This window comes from Ictidomys tridecemlineatus, chromosome 13, assembly GCF_052094955.1.
Source record: "Ictidomys tridecemlineatus isolate mIctTri1 chromosome 13, mIctTri1.hap1, whole genome shotgun sequence".
Classification (NCBI taxonomy): domain Eukaryota; kingdom Metazoa; phylum Chordata; class Mammalia; order Rodentia; family Sciuridae; genus Ictidomys; species Ictidomys tridecemlineatus.
Window position 1 is genome coordinate 20,315,653 of NC_135489.1, and position 24,800 is coordinate 20,340,452.

Below are 24,800 nucleotides of genomic sequence, written 5' to 3' on the forward strand. Positions count from 1 at the left end.
GAAGTCCTTACTTGGAATTCTTCAGGGAAGTTGATAAGTAAGCACCAAAACTTTCATTAAGAATTATTTGAGGGGTTGGGATTGTGGCTCAGCGGTAGAGCGCTAGCCTAGCTCGTGCGAGGCCCTGGGTTTGATCCTCAGCACCACATAAAATAAATAAAATAAAAATTGTAAAAAAAAATTATTTGAACCTCTAGCCATTTGACTCTATTGATGTCATTTTCATAATTTAGCATTTGTGTTCAAAGGTATATACAAACAACTGCTTTCTTGAACCGTACCATGAACTTCTAAAAGGAACTTTCTTCCTTACTCGGTTTTATAACTTTAGCACATTATTCATTGTCAACGTCATAACTGCTTAGTTAAGATTTATCAAAGGGATGAATGAAAGTTATGATCTAGTTGTGAAATGAGTCAATAGACATAAAATAATAAATCACCCGTGCCAGGAAGAAGGGCAAGTGCTCAATGAAACTTACAGAATGTTAGAAGGTGTCCTTCCTCCTTCAGAGAAGTGGAAGGTTTAGATGGACTTCATAGAAGGTGACTACATTTAAGGGAACCTTAAGTGTGGTTTGACTTTAAAGTAGTAGTAGGTCAAACAGCACCTCCCTGTACCCTCTAACTTCACGATGCTCTTTTTTATTGGGAGACAATATTGAATAGAATCAGAATCCAAAAGGTAAATTTGGGATTTTAGAGGAATAGTATCAAAGTTGGTGAATAGATTTAGAGGAATATGTGCAAGTCACTAAACATATTTTGGAAAAAGCCAGAATAGAGAGAAATTTGCATTTGACCTCTAAGTGACAGAAACCAAAACTATGGTTAATTTTAGCTCAAGATTTAAATAGAGATTGAATTGTGCACTTTCCATCCAGGTTGCACAGAATTCCCAACCTTATGATAATTTAGTAGGGAAAAAAAACCCTACATGCTAATTATATGCAATGTAATCAGAGATGGAGAAACAAGGTCTAATTTGTTCCACCTTTGGAAACAATTTAGGAGGAGTGTAATGGCGACTTATGTGGGTAATTGATAACAGGTACAAACTGGTGAAGTCCAGCCTTAGATGGTCGTTGAGTTTTTATAGACCTGGTTTTTCTCATCGTTTTAATCACATTTAATGTAAATCAGAAGTTACATCATTAATGTCCACCAACATGGCTGTCTGGAAGGATAGATTTCATCTAATTTTCTTGATCAGAATAAACAGGTTTGGGATCATAGCACGGGTCAGAATAAAGGGCCTTTGCAGATTTTGCCTATAGAGAAATGAATGCTAGAGAGCCCCAAGAAATCATTTTGGAAAGCTGTCCCCTGACTCCTGTTCTGTAGTAGGAATAATGTAGGGGAGCTGTTTCCTTTGATATGGGAGCTGGACATCACCATGGAGAAGACAAAGTAAAGAACTCATTTTTTTTTCTACTTTCTGTAGGGGGAATAGAATGTGGGGGGACAGAGACTATGAAAACTGGAAACTTGATTTTCCTGTCATTACGTCATGGCCAACCTGAACCTACTTAATCATCTACTTCAGTGAATAACTGGGTGCCAAGAGAAAGGTGAAACCCATCTGTTCTGGAAGGTTATTTACCACTCTAAAGATGAGAACCTTGTACAACTTTGGTCAGCTTGGGTTTCCATGCCATCCCTCACTCTTGATTAGGAGAGAGGAGGAAGCAAGGAGGTTAGAGAAGATAGTGATGGTTAGAAAGATGGCCTGACGTTTTGCATGTGACTCTGCTCTTGGGGAGAAATGGGAGGGGTCTCTGAAATGTCTTTGATGGAGATTATGATCATCGGCCAATTGGGTAGCTGTCAGAGTTTACACATTTTAGGCATATACTCATGATGGTGAAGTTGGGGTGGCTTTAAAGCATTTTCTTATGATGTGATAGCCAATTTTAAAGATAATCAGACAAATTGCAAATCGAGGGTTTTAATGAATACATTGATTTCAAAATGAATCAATGGAACCTCTTTTCTTGAAAGGAATCAAAGTTCAGGCTTCTCAAGTGAATCACAGTTGGGAGTCTTTGATCCCCACGTTCTGGTGTTCCGATTCCTCTTCCTGTTGCTTAGAGCTCTGGGTGCACCCAAATAGAGGTAGTGAGAGAGGAGCAAGGAATCAACCACCATCTTCTCATCCTGCACAGATGTGGTCTGGGGATAGGACTTGGGTGAAGCACAGGGGTTCCTGGATGAAAGCTTGGTGGAAGGGCGCCTGCAGCACCTTGTGTCAGCACACTGGGGACCGAGTGGTGGTGTGAGTTTCCCCTCCGTTCCTGAGGGTTGGACGGCACTACCTTCCTTCTCTGTGTCTTTTCTATGATTCTGGTCTTTTCAGTGACTCTGTGACCTAACTTTTTCCTTTTGTAAAGCTTAGGATGGTTTCATTTTCCCAATTAAACTCTGGTGATATTTCTGTCGCACAATAATTAAGTAGTGAAGCTGTGAATGCAGCCTGGATCGGCCTGACGGCCAAGCGTACAGCCTTCAGGCACAACTGCCCTCTATTTGCAGAAATAAACTTTTCCTTTGGAAGAAGACTTTCTTTGTAAGTCACTTAGATTTCAGTCAAAGAGGGAGCCATGTTATGTTATAGAAAAAATTCTTTTTGCAGATGCATAGAATCTGTCCTATGTGCAATGTTTCATCAGATTTTTTTTTCAGTACCCAGGATTGAACTCGGAGGCACTTGACCACTGAACCACATCCCCAGCCCTATTTTGTATTTTATTTAGAGACAGAGTCTCACTGAATTGTTTAGCACCTTGTTTTTGTTGAGGCTGGCTTTGAACTCGCCGTTCTCCTGCCTCAGCCTCCTGAGCTGCTGGGATTACAGGTGTGTACCACAGGACCTGGCTTCATCAGATTTTTTGAGGGGAAAAATGTATTTTAGGGAATACTCACTGAGCTGGTCTGTCCAGAAGTAAAAGTAGGGGCCTTGTCTGGCCAGCAAATCAGAATGGTAAAACGAATTGGGGAAATGATCTCTTTGCAATCTGATAACCTGTAAGCATCTAAAATGCATGTGCAGTGAGTTTTTTGTGCTTCAACTTGTGGCACTACTTTGATAGGGGCAAAGTGAAAGTCGCACAAAAACCATTCTGACAACTTAAGAGACTTGCCTTAATTTTCAGAGATTTAACACTCACCCTGAGTCAGAGCAAGAAAGAAAGTTATGAAAGAGCACTGAGTGAACAGTAGGTGGCGCTGCAGGTGCAGCTAAGCGCTTTTCTGTGGGTGACAGTAGTTACACGTGCAGGGGTAGGTGACCTGAATTTGCTCTCTAACCTCTCAGTTTCATCACCAAATCACAAAACACCTAACTTACAAGAGTATATTGAAGAATAAAATGCTCAGTCTGTGCTGGCATATAGTAGATGCTTAATTAAGGTTTCTCTGCCTGAGGTTGGTCACATTATTTATTGCTTTGTATTTGCCAAGCCTTGTTTCCAGGGCTGTGAGGCAGACATTGTGCCCACCCAACAAGCCATCCATAATACACTTTTGTTTTTTTTTTAATACTCTGTCCATCTTCCCCAGTCCTCTAGAGCTCCTGAGTTGTCTTACATTCTTAGCAAATTAAATAAGTCCGTGAAATCAAGGAAAGTTGGATTAAAGGTTTTGACAGCGGCTATAAAGGGCCTTTAAACACATGAGAAAGGAAAATTTATCAAGGGGTTATTTGTGGCTGCTTTTCTGGAACTTGTAAAAAGCAAGTTGAGTGAATTGCTGATAATGTTAGATTTGAGGGGGAAAAACATCTTTAAAAGTCTGTTATTTTGTGGATTTGCCTTTAGCACAGGCTCTTAGATCTGAAAGCCTACTGAGAAATCATGGATTAAAGTGCTCAGGTGATATTCTAGAAGTTTCTCTGGATGGGATGATGCCAGGTTGGGTTCAAGGAAAATTGGCTTTCTGATACATTTAGGTAGGAATTAGAGTTGACGAAATGGAGTTGAACACTTTCCTCGTTTTGGTGGGAAGCAGAGCAATCTTCAATTCTTCTAAGCAGGACTCAGAATTTGTTTGCAACCTTTGGCAGAGTGAGGAGTGAGTTGCTAATGAGCTGCCAAACTGGATTGCATTTAACTTCCATGCTCTTTCTTCTCATTTTTATCAAATAGCCTTTAATTGCTTTCCTTCCACATTTCCAGGTTACAGTATGTCACTCACCAAATTTACCATGATTCAGGGAAATGAGCCCAGGCTTATCCCCAGTGTAATGGAGACTGCCGTCCAGCTCCTCACCTAAACTGGTACTCTCCCAACCGGTGTAAATTTGAAGCTGGCTAGAAGTAAATTTATCCAATTTCTATGTTCTACATATGTAGAATGAAGAGGCTAGTTTGCTTTATGTTTAACCTGGGCTAAGCATGTAAAGATATTTAGATTGAGTTAACCTTAGGGCAGGTAAAAGAAAATGGAATGCTTTTGCTTCCATTAAACACTGGCTTTTATTAAGTACATATGAAGCTTACAAATCTCCATTTCTATGGACAGGAAAACTAAATATTTGGTTCAGTCACTAAAATTGTATATCCCAGTGCTTCTCAAATTTTCTGTGGGTAGTCTGGGGGAGGCCATACCTTGCACGTGATTTGAGTTACCTCCCTGGCTGGGTGAGAGGCGCTTAAACACAGCTGTGTTAAAAGCCTTCCCCACCCTTTCCCAGGTCCAAGGGCTTGTCCGTGCAGAGGCGTGCCTAGCCACTGACCTGAAGACCTAATGGACATCCTTGACCTTGGGATGCTGCCCGCTTTAACCTTCATTGGATGGGATTTTCCCTGGAATTTTTTGTTCCCCAATGAAAGCTTACTCCCTGGCGTGTTCTCCCTCTCTGGCTAGTCTCTTCTGTAAACCTTGCCACCGCATTAGGTGGCTGGAGGTGGGAGCTAGGAGAAGCCATCTCGGAGTTGATATTAAAGGTAATGAGAGTCTGTCTCCTTAATTTAAAACTCCCTAGTAATTTCTTATGAACCGAACCTTCTTTCACTAAGCCCTAGCTGGTCGCGTGGCAGAAGAGTCTTTTGCCAATATCACAACTAATAATTTTGTAAAATATAATAAGAGTAAAATATAAAGGTACTCAAAACATAAGCCCATTTAAATAAGACATTATTTTTTTGTGATGTAGAATTACTTTCTTCAATTAATGTTTTTAAACATTATGAATGTTTAAAATCTGTATACTTCTTAGGGACCTGTGACACATTGAGTGTCGTGCTAGATGGTCAATATTACTCTTAGCTTAACCTGGTTGTACAGATCATATCAAAAAATTGCTGTTCACAATTCTGTTCCTTTGTTTATACTACTTTGTTTTGCTTAGCCCAGGAACCTCATGCTAAAACAGTATTGTCCCATAGAAATATAACGTGAACCCCATGTATAATTTAAAAACTTCCATTAATCCCATTAAAAAAAGTGCAATTAAATTTAACAATACATTTTATTTCATTGTATCCAAAAACTGACATCTCGACTCGTAGTAAATAAAATAATATCATAGGGAGGTTTTACATTCTTTTATAGCAATTCTTTGGAACCCAGTGTATAGTTTTCATTTGCAGCACATTTAAGTCCGACAATGCACATTCCAAGCGCTCAGTAGCTGGTGACTACTGTGTTGCTATAGAACTGCCTCTGAGCTGCCTATAGCGAGACATACCTATGGTATCTTGTGTCTTGGAAGGAAACGACCTCCATGAAAAGGCGATTGCAAATTCTTTTTTTTTTTTAATATTTTTTACATGGACAAAATACCTTCATTTTATGTTTATGTGGTGTTGAGGGTCAAGCCCAGCGCTTCGCATGTGCTAGACAAGTGCTCTAATCCCTAAGCCACAACACCAGCCCTCAAACTCTTTTTGGTATATGCAAGGAAGCCTCAGTCACACAGGATCTGTTCCTTGGCTTATCTGTCTGGCAAAGTCTCATTGAAGCAGCTGCAGCTCACACTTTCCTGGTTTCCAGTGGTTCTGGTTTCTTATGCAGGACTTTTCAGCTTCATTATGTCCAAGGTTCTGGGCCACCCTCTCCTACTTCAGGTCAAGGTCATCGTGTGTATCTCATGCAGCTCTCAGTTACCTGCAAACCACAACTGAAACAGAGTAGAATGTGATCCGTGGTTTTGAAGGTGTCTCGTCAGGTTGGCCTTGTTTTTGGTGGTTTTGTTTTTCTTGATCTTCTTCCTCTTTCAGTTTTTCCCTGTAAGGATTTTAGGGATGAGCCCCTTAAAAATCTGTCACTTCTGTATTGACTGCCATTATTGTTGTTTGGGGTGGTGATGGCCTCACTGTCTGATCTGGCAGTGAAGGATGTAGGAGAACATTTCTACCCAGCGAATCTGCACTTATGGGCACTTGGTCTCCTTCATGACACCCACAGAGACGGTTCCAGCGCAGTCCCTCCTCATCTCCTCGGGCTCATCAATCCTCTTGACCCTGTCTCTTGTTGCATACCTGGGGCAGGGGAACACCTCCAAGAGGGCATTCATAAAGTCCCGAGCAGGCAAATATTTATGGCGAACCTCCTCCATCAGTGAATTTTAGAGTACCTTCAAATACGTGTAGTTAAATATTTATAGTAAAGAATTACCTTTACCGTTAGACACACACACAGGGCATTACTCCTCTCTAGTTATATTCTGGAGGGAAAAAGAGGCAGATTCAAACTACATTGGGTGAGAGAGAAACAGTTTCGCTCCATGAGCTGTCAGCTCATGAATCCTCAGAGGAGAACAAGGTAATGGGTGCTGCTACTAGGTTTTCCGAATCCCCTCTTCAACCTCGGGCTATCTTGGATATATCCCTGGATCATGTTAGCCTAAGGGTGGGTCTTTAGTGGATGATAAATTTTGATAATGCTAAATCTGGAGTGTTTCTAATGTAAAAATTTTAATACTATTAACAAATTAAAATGAGGGCATCGGTGCCAGACATGAGGGAAGAATCAAGTTTTAGTTGGTGAAGGAAGGTCAGAGTTTGAACTTGGGAGACCAAGTGCATACTGAGTCAAAGGCTAAAGGAGGATGAGTCTGGGGTGAGAGCAAATGGGGAAATAAGGAAGGCCAAAGGGTGGGCTTAGGTGATTGCTGCAGACTCTGGAGGGTGCTGTGGTTTGTCTCTATGAAGGACAGTGTCAGGTTCAAGGGTAAGACTGCTGATTTGAAGAGCCGAGTGCTGATATCACTCTGTGGGTCTTCCTCTTAGGCAAAGTGGAATCAAATCCTCCTGGGTCTCTGGTAGAGGATTCTGGTGTATTATGCAGATTGGAGACAGGATCTCAAGATCACACCTCAGTCCACACCCTGTCCATGACATTGTACTTCCAACTCCCCATTTTCTAGAGGAATATCCAGCATGGGAAGACACAGCAAGAAGTGTTAGAAGATTCTCTGACTCTTCAGGATCTAGGATAATTAGAAAAGGAATTTTTTGGAGTTCTTCTAAATATTTCATTTTAGAAGGAGAAAAATAATAAGTATTTTGAGCAAACCATGTCATTATTCTCATGTGAGGCATATTTATAGTGCTGTGAGTAATATTAAAGTTCAGAAACGCACACTTTTTTTTTTTTTTTTAAGAAACTTACAGTGACAAATGGAGAAAACCACAAACATCTACATAGCTACCTGGAGTAGATACTATAAAAATATTCATGTCACATAGTGGGGGACTTGAGAGATGAGGGTCATTATTTTACTTGTGGCAGGAAGTGTTGCTGAGCTTGGTTTGAGAGATGAGCAAGTCTTTAGGAGCCTGCTGAACAGTGTGGCCCTCGTAGTGTACATGAAGCAGGGGTGTCCTGTTGGGAAATACCGAGTAGGTTATTAAGGACGGATCAAATAGTTTAAGGCTTGGAGACGTGACCTTGGAAACGTGTCCTGTCCGTCTTTAGTTCTTGCCCAGTGCTGTCACTGCAACTGAAGATACTCTGACAGCTCTGGTCAGGGGCTTCATCCTTTCCTCAGAAGAAGCCAGGATGATTTTAAAAATGCACTTCCTACCTCGACTCCCCCACCTCATTTCTTTTGTAAGGATGAAGTCAAAGCTTCTTTAAAAGTCTCTACTCACACCACTCTTTTTAATTAAAGGTGAGACCATCCCTCTCTGTGTTTTTTTTTTTTTTTTTTAAATAGTCGACGCTCCTTCGTGCATTAGGACTTTGCACATATTGTCACTTTTCTCTGAATTTCTTTCACGTGTCTCTGACCGGCTCCTACTTATTCCCAGGACTCCACTTAAATATATTCTGAAAAAGGTCTTTCTTCACACCCAGATTGTTAGATTTCTTTTTAATCCCTGCTTGCACTCTCTAATTTTCATCATAGCAATTGCTAACGTCGGTGATTATACAGTCACGTAAACCTCTCATGTCTTCAGTGTCTTTCAAGCAGAGGGGTCACATTCACCTTGCTCGCTGTGGCATCTCCAGTGCCTTGAACAGCATCTTGCCCTACAGGGATTCAGTAAATATTTGTTAAACAACGTCATCTAGTTAAAGAAAGCAAAGGCATTTTCTTCTCGGGAACACAGGAGGGGGGAAAAAACACTATCTTGATAAAATGAACATGCTCAATGCTAGATCCCGACTCAGAAAAATCTATCAAATACTGTCCCAAACCAAGAGTTAAGATTCTTCAAATGGACTTGAACTTGAAATACTAAGGGAGGGTTCATAGAAAAGCTGCAGGAGAAATCCTTGACTTTCTTCCATACTGCTGAGAGATGGAAGAAACAGCCATTAGTAAGACACCCCCAGCCGCATCGCTTCATAATCTGTTAGTGCCTCTTGGAGGAGGAGCAGTGTTGGGTGGTGGCCAACTTCCCAGTTGCTGATCATAGTTAAGAGAAGAAATACAAAATCAGTTGACATATTTATCCATGATACCTGGCACTTCATTGAGAACTAAGCAAATCTCATCACAAAGGGGAACAACAGGGAGTTGTATCAGGCCCTCCGTGTGGCCTGAGGGGAGAGTTGTATGGTGATGCACCTGGAGGAAAGCTACCTGAGCCTTATCTCGCCCCCCTGTCCTTCCCCAACACACACACTTTCAGCTAGTAGCTTTGCTAGAAGGAAAAAGGCTGAGTGATTATTAGTACAGAACTAGCACTTTGAATACCACCCGTAGATCATGAAGGAGATGGCAGGAACCTAAGAGACGGAAAGCTGATGAGAGGCCCTTGTGAGTGGGCCCAGTGTATCCAGTGACCTCAGCCAGTTTTGCTTGTTCTTGGAGAGCCAATCCCAAAGGCCTTAAGAGCACCTGGGCCCAGGCCCCTGCCCCTTCCCCACATAGTTCAAATTTCAATTTCTGTGTGTGGAAAGAAATTTGATTTGCAGCAATGTGTGTGTGTGTGTGGGGGGGTTGCTTCCAGGGTCCTGAGCTTTGGAACGTGTGGCAGAGGCATCTCAGGACAGTCAGTCCCACAGCTGACCATTCAGAGCCAATCTCTGTGAAGAGTCCACAGTTCCAAGAAATGGATGCTGGCTCTAGGGACACTTTTATGTGGATTTGCTCATATAAACTACTAGAGACAAAGTCAATGCCATTCATATGAGCAAATTTGGTAATTGTTTTCAGAACTTTCTTTTATTGTATATGTTTCTATGAAATATTAATTTTGGATATTTCTCCATATACTTAAGACCTATTTATCAGCTATAATTTGGTAGTTTCATAGTGAACATGAAAAATGAGTGTCAGGAAGTTGAGTATCGAACAAAAAATTATATTTTCATGCATATTTAATTTTGATTGCAAAACAAATTACTTCAGATGTCAAGATGTAAACTTTACTATAAAAGCAGATAAAAACCCATGAAAAGCTGGGCCTGGTGGTACACATCTGCAATCCCAGTGGTTTGGGAGACTAACATGGATTTAAGTTCCAAGCCAGCCTCAGCAACTTAGTGAGAACCTGTCTTAAAATAAATAATAATAATAATAATAATAATAATAATAATAATAATAATAATAATAATAATAAAATAGATGGAAACATTGCTCAGTGGTTCAATTCCTGGTACAAAAAAGACCAAAATAACAACAACCCCCTCCCCCCCAATCACATGAAATAATCAGATTGCACAGCAGAAAAATATGAGCTTAATGAGAAAATTCTTCAGGTAAGTGTTTTCAAGGAACAAAGAAATGATAATGAAATGAAAGTAATTAAAAAGTGAGCTGGCAGACCTTAGGGGAAAAAGGTAGAAAAATTTACAACCTTCGCAGAAATGAAGATTGTAGATATAATCAAAAGAATATGGGAGCTACATAGACTTTTTTTTTTTTTTAAAAAAAAGGTAAATCAAATGCATGTGGAAAATAGAACAAAGTGAAATTTATAAAAATTGATTAAAAAATGGACATGGAAGTAAGACAATATGAATAATTAGTGTTCCTAAAGAACAAAAATTAAAAGAAAAAAATTAAAGTTAGAATGAAGCTTTTTAAAAATAAAGTTAGGACCTGATGACAAAATGTATGGACATACTATCATCTGAAAAAGCAATACAGATAAAAACAAGCACCATGATCACTATAAATTTAAGAGAATAATTACATTCTGGAGAAACAAATTGGTTAAAAACTAATGAAAAGATTACTCAGATTCTTAGAAAAACAGGTAAAATTACCAAATTTGTCTTGGATTTTTCTATAGTGTTTTTATAAGATTCTTAAACCATGAAAATATGATTTTAGGCCAGATGCAATGGTGCATATCTGTAATCCCAGTGGTTTGGGAGGCTAAAGAAGGAGGATCACAAGTTTGAGACAAGCCTCAGCAACATAGCAAGGCCCTAAACAATTTAGTGAGACCCTGTCTCAAAATAAATATGTATTCAGTGGTGAAGTTGCCAGTACCAAAAGAGTACAATTTTAGGATTTCTATTTCCTTCATGTGCAAAAGCATTGAACAGAAATTTTTAAATGTAAGAGAACTTACAGAATATAGCACTGGTGAACTTTTCATAGAAAAAAAAAATGAAACCTAACAAGAGATGAGTAGAAGTTGTAGTTATTATTTAGTGGTTTAGATATATATGGAACAAAGACTAAGGTGTGGAAATTATAGTTGCAAATCAGCATGTAAATATATTAAGTCTTGATTGTGTATAATAAGATCTAACATTGGAAGGTGGGTCGATGAATAGGTGAATTTATTATCTTTCACATTGAGGTACAATGAACTATTTCCTATATGCTGAAAATATGAATAATTGACACTTCAATGTTATTAAAAGAGAAAAGATGATATTAAGAGAGAAAATGTATTTAGTAGTAATGGACTTGACCATGATCTCTCAAAATTGGTATCTTGAAATGTGACTTCTTGTCATTTGCTTTTTTTTTTTTTTTTTCAGTACTGGAACTTGAACCCAGGGGCGGTTTAACACTGAGCTACATCCCCAGCCTTTTTAATTTTTTTTTTTAATTTTGGTACAGGATCTCACTAGATTGTTGAATCTGCACTCAAACTTGCAATCCCCTGGTCTCAACCTCCAGAGTCCCTGGGATTATAGGCATGCACGACTGCCCCCCACCAACTTCACCTGTTCCAATTTTTAAAGCTGCTGACAAAACACTTTGAACTGCACATGTGATTAGCATGACACCTTAACTTGGGCAAACCTAATTCAGCAAATATACAAATTGTTTTTAAAAGCACTTAGGTTTGAGGAGTGGAATTGGAGATTTATGATGATCTCATTTTCTACTCTTTTTTACTTTGTGATTTTTTTTTTAACTACACAAGTGAGCTCTTTTTGTAATAAATAATTGAGCAGAAGAACCAGTTGCTGCCTTGGTTTTGAGTTGGCTTCCATATGTTAGGTCTATTAGGTGCCTGGTCTACTAGTCTCTGGATCACTTACAGGCATTACCTGTGTAGTCTTTTAATGCCTATCCCATATTAACTCTGCATCTTGAGTAGGGTTTGGGTGGTGATCATTAACACTGGTTTAAAAGAGGACTTCCTGGTTCCTTCCTTCCCCCTGCACTCTTTACCGTATTTCAATTATCCTTGTTTAGATGACACATAGATTATTTTTGACTCTCTGAGAAGGTTAAAAACCTGAGGGGTTGTATTTATGATCTCAAAAAGTAAAGGTGGAGTAGACTTCTAAGTCCATCTTAATACCCCTAAAATCTGAATGTGAGTTCGTCTATGAGTTTATCTGTGAAAGAACCAAGAGACTGTAGAAAGTATAAAAAATCACAATCTCCCCAGGTCCCTCATAGCTCACATAATAGATCTTCCACAGATTTAAAAAATGCCGTGCATTTGCCATTTAAATTCACATCCAAATATACTCACTACCTTCTAAGTAATATTTTATTTTTAATTGTGATATTATTTATGAGTTTTTACTCACCAGGAGTTCTGTGTCGCTTTAAAAGCAATGGTAAGAAACCCGATCCATCAGTAGAAAGACGTGGGCTGATGAAATATGGCCCCGAATGTCATCGTCCCGATGATGTATATTAGAATGGGGACGAAAGCGTGAAACTGAGGGATGAGTCCGTGTGCTGTGCATTCCTGAATGATCCCTGTGAAGACTGTGTGGCAGAATTCTTACCCACGTGCAATACCACAACATCAGGAAATGTTTACCTGTAGAGGGAACCCTTTGCAAGGTAACCAGGTGTGCACACCTGCACGCTGCGCCACATCCATTTTAAAGAACTGCAATAAAACATAGGAAAAAAAAATCGTAGATTTTAGTAAAATTGAACTAAATCCCATTCTCATAACTCAAGCTGTTCCTAACTACCTAGATTTGATGAATCGGTCACATTATGCTGTCTGTGGAGTTAGTAGTTAGTCATTGAGAAAGTTTTGTGGGAAAAGTAAAATTCTTGTTATCTCCAAGTGTCCTGGTTATGTTTGTGTAATTATGCAATAAGTTTTTACAGATCTTCGTATTCATAATTACCTGGTATTTAACTTTCAATGACATTATTAAATCTAAGGTGACAGCCCTTCACTTGTGACATTTAATTTACTTTCCAGTTTTCCTTTGCCCCTTGGTCCTTTAAATGGTTCTTAAAGCAAACAACTGAGTAAACACTCAATCTCATGTCAGTCATGATTTTTTCTTTGATAAATATCTTAGAGATTAATGTTTAAATCTAAGTTTCAGTTAATGCTTTCTTGGGAAGTATAGAGTTATTTTAAAGAAATTCCTTTGAGCAAAAACTGGCGGTGAGATCAGATATTCAATGTCTTGTTACAAGTCGGTGAAAAGGGGGTGCTTGACAAAGCAGATTTCCTTGCCATTTGATTTTTCTTCATGGTAAAGTCACAAAAGGTTACCTTTTTATATATGAAGGTGAACTGAAGAACAAATGTATTTTCCTTGTTTTCCTAGAGATAAATCTTTTCTTCTGGTTCTTTGACACAGGCACAAGAATTAGAAAAGAACACTTGCAATTATTTTTCAAATAATGAAGAAAATGTTTTAAAAAGAACAAAGATGAATAAGGGAAAATAATTATGGGACTTTGCAGCTTTAGAATTGGAGAAATTTATTTGGGAAGTCATTAAAGTTCTAGTGAACTCTAAATGGGATAAAGAAACCAATAAGCACATTCCCATGGTTTTATACAATTTATAACATCCACTGTCAAAAACATTGTTGACCATGGCTCAGCTAATGCCTTCTGCACACACAATATGCTCACCGTGCTGCTCTCTTCAAGTGAGGTTTTCTGTTTGCCACAAAGTTTATAAATGCTCTTGTTGTTGGCACCACTCCCTTAATTAACAAGTTGCTCAATTTGTCTTTATAGGCCACTTATCTCCTCTTCTACAGAACTCCTCTTAAATGTGGAAGGAGAATGTGACTTCTGGGACTCGATGCCAATTTATTTTTCATATTGATTGGTAATAGAATGTTGTTGAAAGGATGACATGTCCTAGAGGGTATGTCCCTAGTATCAGATTTAACATAGGGTTCTATTTTTCATGGTTAGCTTGTCCTGGGCTTCTAGTATATCTTGTGTTTGCTTTGTAACCGCCCCCTCTCCTGCTTCTGTTTTGACTATTCTGTCTTGTGAAGGAAGCTTCTGCCCTTCCCACACTTGCTCATCAGTTTGGTGAACTGTTAACATTTGGATTGTCTCTGGCTGCTGATGCCCACCCGGCCCACAAGAATGGGTGTCTCAAAGTACTAAAGAACTAATGTCTCCTGGGAGATGGTGGCAAATGAAGATGGATGACAGTTGGTATCCAACTCTCCTCCTCTCCTTTCTCTTTGGAGGTATAACTGCATCAAGGTTACACAGTTCCCCAGTGGAATTCAGCTTCCATGTGCTTAGTGATAACTGTGCTTGAAGATGCACTCTTTAAAATTGGCTGTCTTCCCTTCCCTGACTCCCTTACTAGTATTCCCTGGGATTACCTCTAAATTGGATGCTGAAGAGATGGTAGTGATTAAGTAGAGCTCTTATGTCATTGCCTTCAGGTATCAAAGTGCTTGTGCATGCTTTGCCCTCCTCCTCCCCTCTCTCCTCCTCCTCCTCCCTTCCCTCCCTCCTCTTCCCCTCCCTCCTCCTCCTCCTCTCCTCCCCTCCCTCCCTCCTCCTCCCCTCCCTCCCTCCTCCTCCCCTCCCTCCTCCTCCTCCTCCTCCCCTCCCTCCTCCTCCTCCTCCTCCCCTCCCTCCTCCTCCTCCTCCTCCTCCTCCTCCTCTCCCTCCTCCTCCTCCTCCTCCTCCTCCTCCTCCTCCTTCTCCTCCCCTCCTCTTTTCTAGCACATGCTTAATGTGTGCTAGGAATATGCTAGTATAGGAGATACAAATGAAATAAGACACTTCATGTCAGGAGGAGAAATCAAAACTACAGAGCCGGTACCTTTATTATGATCCTAGTTGTAGAATAGTATAACCATTAGTTCACCTATAAGGTGATTCCTGCATAGTCCCTAAGAATTCACTCCATTTGCATAAGAAAAGAGATTTTCAGGACACCTCCCTGCATGCCTCTAGATATATAGACAATTTGCATATTAGACACAAGCCTCAATTGTCTATAAGAGAAGGTGACCTGAAACAATGCTTCTCATGAAAACTAAAGGTAGAAGTTCAATACTAAAACTAAATTAAAAACATAAGGAAGCTTATGTCAGTCCTCCAAAGATTGAAATTGATATGTTTAACAAAATTAAATATTTCAGTAACAATTCATTTAGAAGAGTCTTTGTCTCAATGGCTTAACATGGAAATATCACCTAATCTGGAGTGTGCCCAGCAATGAGAAATCCGTTTGTAACATTAGCTTCATAATATACAGTTTTAATGATTATATCAATGGAATATAAATGTTGATTATAAGTTCAAAGGGGTCTAAAATTACTAATGATGACTGAATTTAAAAAGCTATGCGATTTACTGACTAATTCTGCAGTGTGGCCAATTGAAAATTGGACTTTCATCATTATTAATTTTTAAACACTGCAGAAGAATAAGATAATAACTTTTTCATGTATATTTGAGGACTTTAACATTGATGTAGAAAGAACTAATATAACTTAATTTCAAAGTTAATGAATGAACTACATTTAAATGAAACTTTTTAAATTGAGTTGTGAGCTAAGCTCTACCAAGGAAGTGTCATTTTTTTTTCTCAGCTTGACAAAGGTGTGTACATGTGGAGGGATAATATCAATAAAACAAGACAAGAATGAACATCCTCTATTAGTGTATCCTGGAATTTGCATTTATGTTGGATTTATGAGTTATTTAATAAGAAAAGATGACATTATTTTCAAATTTTAAGATCAATCAAATCTTTTCATTTCTAAGGCTCATTTGTGGTGTGAACATTCATAACCTTTAACTGGAAAAACATAAGACTTAGCAGAATCAGCATCATTGTAAGTAAATCATAGCCAACATTAGTGGCCAGATTTATTTTCCTCACCTAATGATGTGAAAATCTAAGTGAGGTTTAAAATCCTATTTTCAGTGCTCAGAGACTGCATTACCTATATCTGTGGGAGGTGTAAGAGACCATGTCACATCTATTTGATATATGATTAGTATCTCTGAGAGCTTGACTTGGTAATTACTTGACAGTGAAGATGTAGAAATAATTGAACTGTGATGGGCTGCCATGTTCTTCTGGTGCACAATCCCTGTTGAATCAGGCTTTCTGATGCCTTAGAACTTGAAAGAGATGAAAAGGCATTTGGCTCATTCATTATGCCTTTTCATTGCTTTTTAATGTTTCCAAAACTATCAACCAGTTTGGATTGAGGAGAAATAATGAAAGCATTCTATATAATTCAGCAAATATTGTCTGAACCCCCACTCTATGCCATCCTCGAAATAGCTGGTTTAGCATTATATGATCAAAATCCCTGATCTAGACTTTATCTATGCCATTGACTTGGGATGGCAATATGGAAATAGTTAAAAATACACAACCACATGTATCTGTATACATGCATGTGCACACAAACACTACATAAATGCACACACATTTTCTTAAAGCTTACTACCAGAATCAAAGTATAGGGTATGTTTTCTTGAAATGAGTATGTATGATCAGGGAAGAATTGATTTATAAAGTACGACCACTCCCTGATCAGTCTGACATATCATCATTTAGAGCCCAGGTATTGGGATGTGACCTCCCGGGGTTAAATCCCTGATCTGCATTAATTAGATCCATGGCCTTTGTCAAGTGCACAGTGATTGGACTGTAGCTTTGGATAGTTATGTAGATTAAATAGATGAATTTTTTTTTATTTAGTGCAGTGTTCGATAAGCATTAACAACTGATTACCTTTGTTACATCCCATTCTGTGATATTGCCACTGTAAATGACTTGATATTCTTAATTTACATACATTTGAAACATATCAAGCTGTCATCTCTGTCAGTACAAGAAATCTGGTTATGGTTTTTTGGGCACTGGTAGGAAGACAGCAAACCATACCTGACACAATAGTTTGAAAGTTCATATGTATATTTATGAGTTTTTTAAATGTAAAAGTGGTATTCATTATTAAAAATATTCAACAATATAGAAATGTCCTAAGGTACAGCTGGCCTTGTGGAAAGGTAAATATACCTACATATGCACATGACATTATCATACTGGTCTGTGTTTTGCTTTTATTTATTTATTTTTTAAAATATAGCCTTCTTGAGGCATAATTTATACACCATGAAATGCACAAGCTGAATTTAATGACTTTTAGTAAATTGACAGAGTTAACTGCTGAACCTCTACTGAAATCCAGATTTACAACTCCCTATCACCTGAGAGCCCTCCCTCCTGCCCATTTGCGGATACCTTTGTTCCTCTCCAACCTCAAGCAACCATGATCTGCTTCTGTCTTATTAGAGCTGCTTTTTCTGGACATTTCATCTAAATTGACTCATACAATCTGTGTGTGTATGCTTTTGGGTTGTCTTTTTAAATTTAGTAAGATGTATTTGAAATTCAAACATATACTACATATCAGTAGTTTTCTTTTATAACTTAATATGGCATTGACACTTTTCCATGATGGTACATAGATGTACCTCATTCTTTTTAATAACTATAGATTATTTCATTTAATGTCTATACTATAATTTTAGGGACTTTTAACAAAATATTTTAAGCTGTTTTGATTAGTTCCAATTTTTTATTACAAATAATTCTACACAAATATTCTTGTGAAAATACATTGGTAAACCATTAGCAGTTCTATAGGCTAATTTCCTTAAAGAAGAGTTTCTGGGTCAAAGGTTATGATAAACATTAGATTTTGATGCATATTCCTAACTTGCTTTTCAAAAGATTATACCACTGGGTATTCCTGCCGACAATATGTGAATACCTGATTCCTAAAAATATCTCATGTGCATTGTTATTATTTTTGAACCGTTGTTAATATGATAGGTAAAAATATATAGCTTTTTATTTTAATTTGTACTTATTTGGCTATAAGTGAAGTTAAGCATCTTTTCAAATTTGAATTGAACAAAGACTATGGTTCAGGGATGACCTGTTCTTGTTCAATAGCCATTTTTTTCTTTAAATTTTTTTTTCTTGTTGATGAGTTTTATGCACACCCTCTGCAACACACACAAATATTTAGTTGTAGATGGACTCAATACCTTTATTTTATTATTTTTATGTGGTACTTAGGATCAAGCCCAGTGCCTCTCATGTGCAAGACAAGTGCTCTACCACTGAGCTATAAGCCCAGCCCAAGTTTTATATATTTAAAACCATTTTTTCCTACCACTTTTGTTGTTTTCCTGCTGATTTTGTCTGTTTTCCAGTATTGAAGTTTTGATCTGCTTCTGGTTGCTATTAAATCAGTAATTTCTATTTAAATTTCTGGTGTTAATGACATGGCCTTTCCCCAGCCTAGTGTTTTATACTACAGTAACCTTCATTTTCTTGTGTATTTTTGCATTTAAACTTATAATTCATTTGGGATTATTTTGACAACTTTAAATATTTTTTCTTATTCCTTTTTTCATTTTTCTTACTGTAGGTGGAATAGACTGATTGTCTTTTCTTCCTTTTCCCCTCTAGTTGTTTGGAAGTTTGTTATATTTTCCAATCCTCCTTCATTTATTCAAAAAACATTTTCATGCTTGAATAATTTTATGCAACTGTAAGATGAAACTGTTAACTTTATCTACTTCATTTCTCCCTCCTTTTCTTTTACCCAACCTAATTTGATTTTCAATCTTAAGTTTTATTCAAGTTATTTTGGATTTTAGTGTTTACTGGTTTCCTTACCACTGTTTTCTGATTGCTATATCTCTGTTCTTCTTGAACTGTATTGTTGTTCTGGTTTATTTTTATTTTGGCCAGAAGTTTTCATGAGTATTTTTCTTTTGGATATTAATCCTTAAATCATAGTTTCTGAATATTTCTTCCTTTAATCATGTACTTTTTACATGGGGAGTAGTGAGTCTAAAGTTTCAAGGTGAAAGCTTACTGCTCTGGAGGAACAGAACATTTTGGCAGGACTGGTATTTAGTGAAGAAGAATATTGGGGGGTGGGGGAGTGGGAGGAACAGGTATATATAGCCATAGTCAGGAGCAAAGGACCTCATAAGAGTTTGAGTGTTCTTTTCTTAGCAAAGAGAACACAGAGGAGAGGACAACACAGAGGAGAGGACATCAGTGCTGCCATATTCCTGTGGATTCTGTGACTATTTAATGCCCTTTCACTTCCAACAACCAATCCAGAGTTAGGGGTCAAGAGCTCTCCACTTGCCAGAGTCTGCTTTGCTTGTCTGTAGAGCAGAAAGGGCCTGGGAATGTTTGGCTCCTTGGAATAACTCTTAACCAATGCCTGACAGTGTAGGAATGTAAATTCCCCAGCTCTGATGTCCCTAGTTGGAATGACTCTGAAGAGCAACCCCAGTTTCTCAAGTTTCCCCGTGGAATTGAGATAAAAGTTGTTAGCTGTGGGCTTACTTGATTTGGTCTTTGTATTGTTTCCTGTTTTACCCTATTTGACTTTGCCATACTTCCAAGTTTTTTTGGGGATGCTTTCAACTAAATACATTTCATATAATTTCTTTTTGTTAAAAAATATTTTTATTATTGCATTATAGCTACACATTGTAGTTGTTCATTTTGACATTTTCATAAATGCGTAGAATATTATTTGTTCCACTCAATCCCTGATATTATACTTTCCCTTGCCCTGTTCCTCTTCTCTACTGGTCTGTCTTCTATTTATTATTTTTTAAATTGGTGCTTTATATAAGGGCGGAACTCGCTGTGATATATTCTAATATGTACATAGCATAATCTGGTCAACTTCATTCCACAGCTCCTCCCTTTTCTTCTCGTTTCTCCTTTCCCCTCATGCCCCCACCCCCTTTCATGGGATCCTTCGCACTCCCCACCTTTTTCTGGTCTGGTCTGACTCTCCTTTCCACAATAAGTTAAAAAAATAGATGTTTTTTTCTCATATGAAAACTCATGTCACTTATATATTAATTTTTCTGGTTTAAAGTGAAAACAACTGGCCATGGAATATAGTTAGCTGAGTTGTATCAGTGTATTTAAGACTCTTAAGTTCACTTACCTCAGTTTATAAAAATACATGGAACTATACTAAACACTCAACAAAGATCTGGGATATGGGATATTTAAAAATATATTTCTCTTGGATGACCACCAAAAATATTTTTAGTTCTACCATATCAAGTACCTTTTTAAGAAAAGGTAAATTACTCCTCATACAAATCACAAACTCCACAGAAATCATTAAAGATACAGACCAACAACTCTCAAAGACATTTTGACATCAAGATCAGGCGATTCACTTGGAATAACATTTCTATGAGTACCACTGAATTTTTGTAGGAGGACTTTTGATGTCAACTTTATTATGGAAAATTTTTACATTGTATACAAAAGAGGCACTGGTATTGAGAAACTTAAGAAAATTACTAGAATGTTTTAGACTGAGTTGAAAGATTAGTATAGCCTTCCTCAATTTCAAAGTGGTAGTGACAGTACTCATTCTCCTGGCAATATCAAATGCAATTTCTTCCAAGTTGTTCTTTAGACCTGGTTTGATATAATGATTTATCTGTGTTTATGTGTGTGTGTGTGTTATATATATATATACACACACACATGTGTATATACACACACGTATGTATGTGTATTCATACAAGTATGGATAATGGAGTGTTCCTCCGCATCTTTGCTGTCTCTGTTCCCAGCAGAAAGATGCAAGGGGCCAAGAAGCCTTTTGTTTGAGGATTGACATCTGCATCATACTGAAGTAGGAGAAGCCACTCTATTATCCCACTGACTGGTATGCAGGGGTGTCCAGCCACCACAGTTATTGCATGAACATCTGCCCCTTGTACAACCAGTTCACTGACAATATCCATGTGTACACTGTAGGTTTCTTGATGAAGAGGAGCACATTCTCCTTCTTTGCTAGTGTTCACATGCGTGGCTTTCTCAGTAGTCTTTGCATTGTAGAAAGCTTTTTTTTTTTTTTGGCAGTCCAAAACAAAATATTGCTTTTTTTTTTCCTTTTTTTTCTTCTTTGTGGTTGATATCACTCTTCATTTTTTTTTTCACCTCGTTCCTCATCTTCATCAGAATTGCTTACCCAGAGACTTTGGGTGCTGGTGGGAATAAGGTGTCCACGTGTTTCCAGAAATTCAAGCCAAGTCTTCAGAAAAGTCCAAAGAATTCTCTGTCTGGTTTTCCGCCATCATTTACTTTTTTTCCCAATTATTCTAAATTAAAAAAAATTGAAATGCTAGGGCATGACCTTTAGAGATATAACTGTTTTTTTTCCTTTAGTTTTTTTTTATTCATCAAGATTTTACAGAGAGGAAAGTTGCTACAGTGAATCTTGCTTTCCAATTCATCCCCTTGGCTTCTCAGGAATCCCTTAGATTTACTCCAAAGTGTGTGTGTGTGTGTGTGTGTGTGTGTGTGTGTGTGTGTGTGTGTGAGAGAGAGAGAGAGAGAGAGAGAGAGAGAGAGAGAGAGAGAGAGAGAGAGAGAGAGAGAGAGACTTTTATGTTTTTGTTTCGTTTTAGGTTATTGTCAGCAGAAAAGTTTCCTGAGGGCTTTTGTTTGTTTTGTTTTTTTTTTAGCAGACTCATTATTGGAATATAGGACAGATATTCATTTACAGAGTTGATCTTTTATCCTACTTTTGAATTCACTTATCAGCTGTAGAAGTCTTCTGGTGATTTTCTGGGTCTTCTACATATTGGATCATGTCATCATCAAACAGATAATTTGACGAATTTTCTTATTTGTATTCCTTTAATTTCTTGCCTGATTGTCTTGGTAATATTGAAGTAAGTTACCTCCATCCATAGTTTCTTCAGCATTTTTAACATGACTGGGAGCTGGATTTTGTCAAAGGCTTTTTCTGTATTGAGATGATCATGTGATTCTTACGCTTAATTCTATGTATATGGTGAATTACAGTTATTAATTTATGTGTGTTGAAACAATCTTGCTTCCCTAGGATGCAAACCACTCAATTATGGTGTATGATTTTCTCAATGTATTTTTAAATGTGGTCTTCTCATATTTTATTAAGGATTTTTGCCTTTTTTCATTACTTAAATTATATTATTAATTTTCCCCTCCTGATACTAAAATTTTGAAAATATGCTTATTTAGGTGAACCTGACCACTTATCTAACCAGGGAGAAGATGTTTAAATGGAGTTTTCAAATAAAATTTTACATGTAGCATGAAAGTTTATTCTCAAAGAAATTCTACCATAAAGTCTTAAGAAGCAAATTAACAAATTTTCTGTTATTATTTTTTTGTGTATATAAGTACAATGAATGTAAATTATATATTCAAATAATTTACACCAATTAAACATGTAAAATTAATGACCAAATTCTTCACCTTGGTAATCATAATAATATTCATAATGATGTTAACAGTTTCAACTGAAAATAGCATTATAATTCCGCAAGTCGATGAAGTATTACTTGGGTAAAAGAGGCTAATGAAAATGGCACACTTGTTAGCTAGACTATTAAGAAATTTTTAAAGATGAAAAAATGATTATAATGCATATTTGAATATTTCATATACTTTTAAAATTTATTTATTCTAATTTGTTATATATGACAGCAGAACGCATTTCAATTCATAGTACATATATAGAGCACAATTTTTCATGTCTCCGGTTGTACACAAAGTAGAGTCACACCATTTGTGTCTTCATACATGAACTTAGGGTAATGATGTCCATCTCGTTCTACCATATTTCCTACCCCTTTGCCCTATCTAAGTTCCTCCACCACCCCTGCCCTGCATTATGGATCAGCATCCACACATCAGAGGAAACATTCGGCCTTTGTTTTTTTGGGATTGGTTTACTTAGCTTGATATTCTCCAGCTCCATCCATTTACCTGCAAATGCCATGATTTTATTCTCTTTTAATTGTAATATTCCATTCATCAAGGATATTAGTCTTACCTTGATGTCTTTGTCTAGTTTTGGTGTCAGGGTGATACTGGCTTCTTGAAGTGAGTTTGAAAGTGTCCCTTCCTTTCAATTTCATGGAATAATTGAGTGAAGGCTGGTTTAGTTGTTCTTTTAAGTTCTGATAAAGCTTAGCTGAGAAACCTGTCTGATCCTGGGCTTTTTTCTTTGTTGGAAGGCTTTTAATTGTTTCTTCAGTATCTTTATGCTTTCTATTTCATTTTGGTTCAATTTGGGGGCTCTGTGGGTCTAAAAATTTGTTAATATCTTTTAGATTTTCTGATTTATCAGAGTATAATTTTTAAAAATAGTTCCTAATGATCCTCCGGATTTTAGAAATATCTGTGGTGATATATCTTCTTTTTCATCTCTAATTTTGTTTATTTGGGTCTTCTCTTTCTTTTGGTTTGGCCACAGGTTTATCAATATTGTGTAACTTTTCAAATAAACAATTCCTTGTTTCATTGATTCTAAGTATTTTTTATTCTCAATTTTATTAATTTTGGCTCTGATCCTAATTATTTCTTTTACTGAATTTGGAATTTTAGAATATTCTTGCTTTTCTAGGGCCTTGATATGTAATGGATTATTTATTTGAGATCTGTTTTTTTTTTAAATATAGGAACTTAATGCTATATACTTTCCTTTTAGAAATGACTTTAAGCCGTCTCAGTAATTTAGATATATCTCTGTTCTCATTCATTTCTAAGAATTTTTAAATTTTCCCCTATTTTTTTTCTGTGACTCAGTCCATGGTCAAAAGTATATTATTTAATCTCCATGTATTAAAATGGTTTCTATTTCTATTGATTTCTAATTTTATTCCATTATGATGACACAAGGTGGTATTTCTGTTTTTTTTTAATTGCTGAGACTTTATTTGTGTCCTAAAATACCGTCTATTTTAGGAAAGGTTCCTTGTACTGTTGAGAATAGATTGAATTAAGTTGTTGATGGATGAAATATTCTAGAAATGTCTAAGTCCCTTTGATTAGTAGTACTTTTTCATTCCAAAGAATCTTTCATTAGTTTTTGTATGGATGAATCATCTATTGGTTAAGAGAGGCATGTTGAAAATCACCCCATATTATTGTATTGGTGTCTACTTGAGACTTTATTAAGTTACATCAAGTAGATTATTATGGATGGAACATAGTTTAAGGCATAAATACATTACCTTAAAAACATCTCGTGTCCATCTTTAGTTTCTGCCCAGTGCCACCACTGCAATTGAAGATACTCTATGCTCTGAGGTCTTTGGTCAGGTGCTCCTGTGTTACCCTTATTTTTAAGATTATATATTTTGTCTTCAAAGTCTGCAAATCTGTCTTGTAAGTGGTTTTATCTATTGGTGATGCCTTCAACTGAATTTTTACTGTGATTTTTTTTTTGAATCTTTGATTCCCAGGATTTTTTCCAGAATTTTTATTTCTTTATTGAAATGTTCTTTTACTTCTTAGATTTTCTCTTAGTTCTTTTCTTACATCTTTTAGTTCATTGAACATTTTAACTATGATCTTTCTAAATTCTTTATCTGACGTTTCCTCCACCATGGTTTCAATGGGATCAGCTGTTGATTGTGTGCAGTCGGGGGTCACTTGTACCCTTCCTTTTTCATATAGTTTGCATGTGAAGATATCTGTTGGGATGATTATCTCTTACACTTCTATACTATTTTAGTGATCTTCTTTCTTTTAAGTGCCTCAGGGTATGAGGATAATGAGTACTGATACTTCCACTCAGTGGGAATCCACTTTTACACATAGATTCCCTTACCACCTTGAGAGCAGACAAAACCCTATTAGGAGCAA

General features: G+C 37.2%; 1 pseudogene; it reads right to left on the reverse strand.

Annotated features, from left to right (window-relative positions):
* Positions 1–6,370: 6,370 nt before the first annotated feature.
* Positions 6,371–21,235, reverse strand: LOC101974079 (ankyrin repeat domain-containing protein 49-like; annotated as a pseudogene).
* Positions 21,236–24,800: the final 3,565 nt, after the last annotated feature.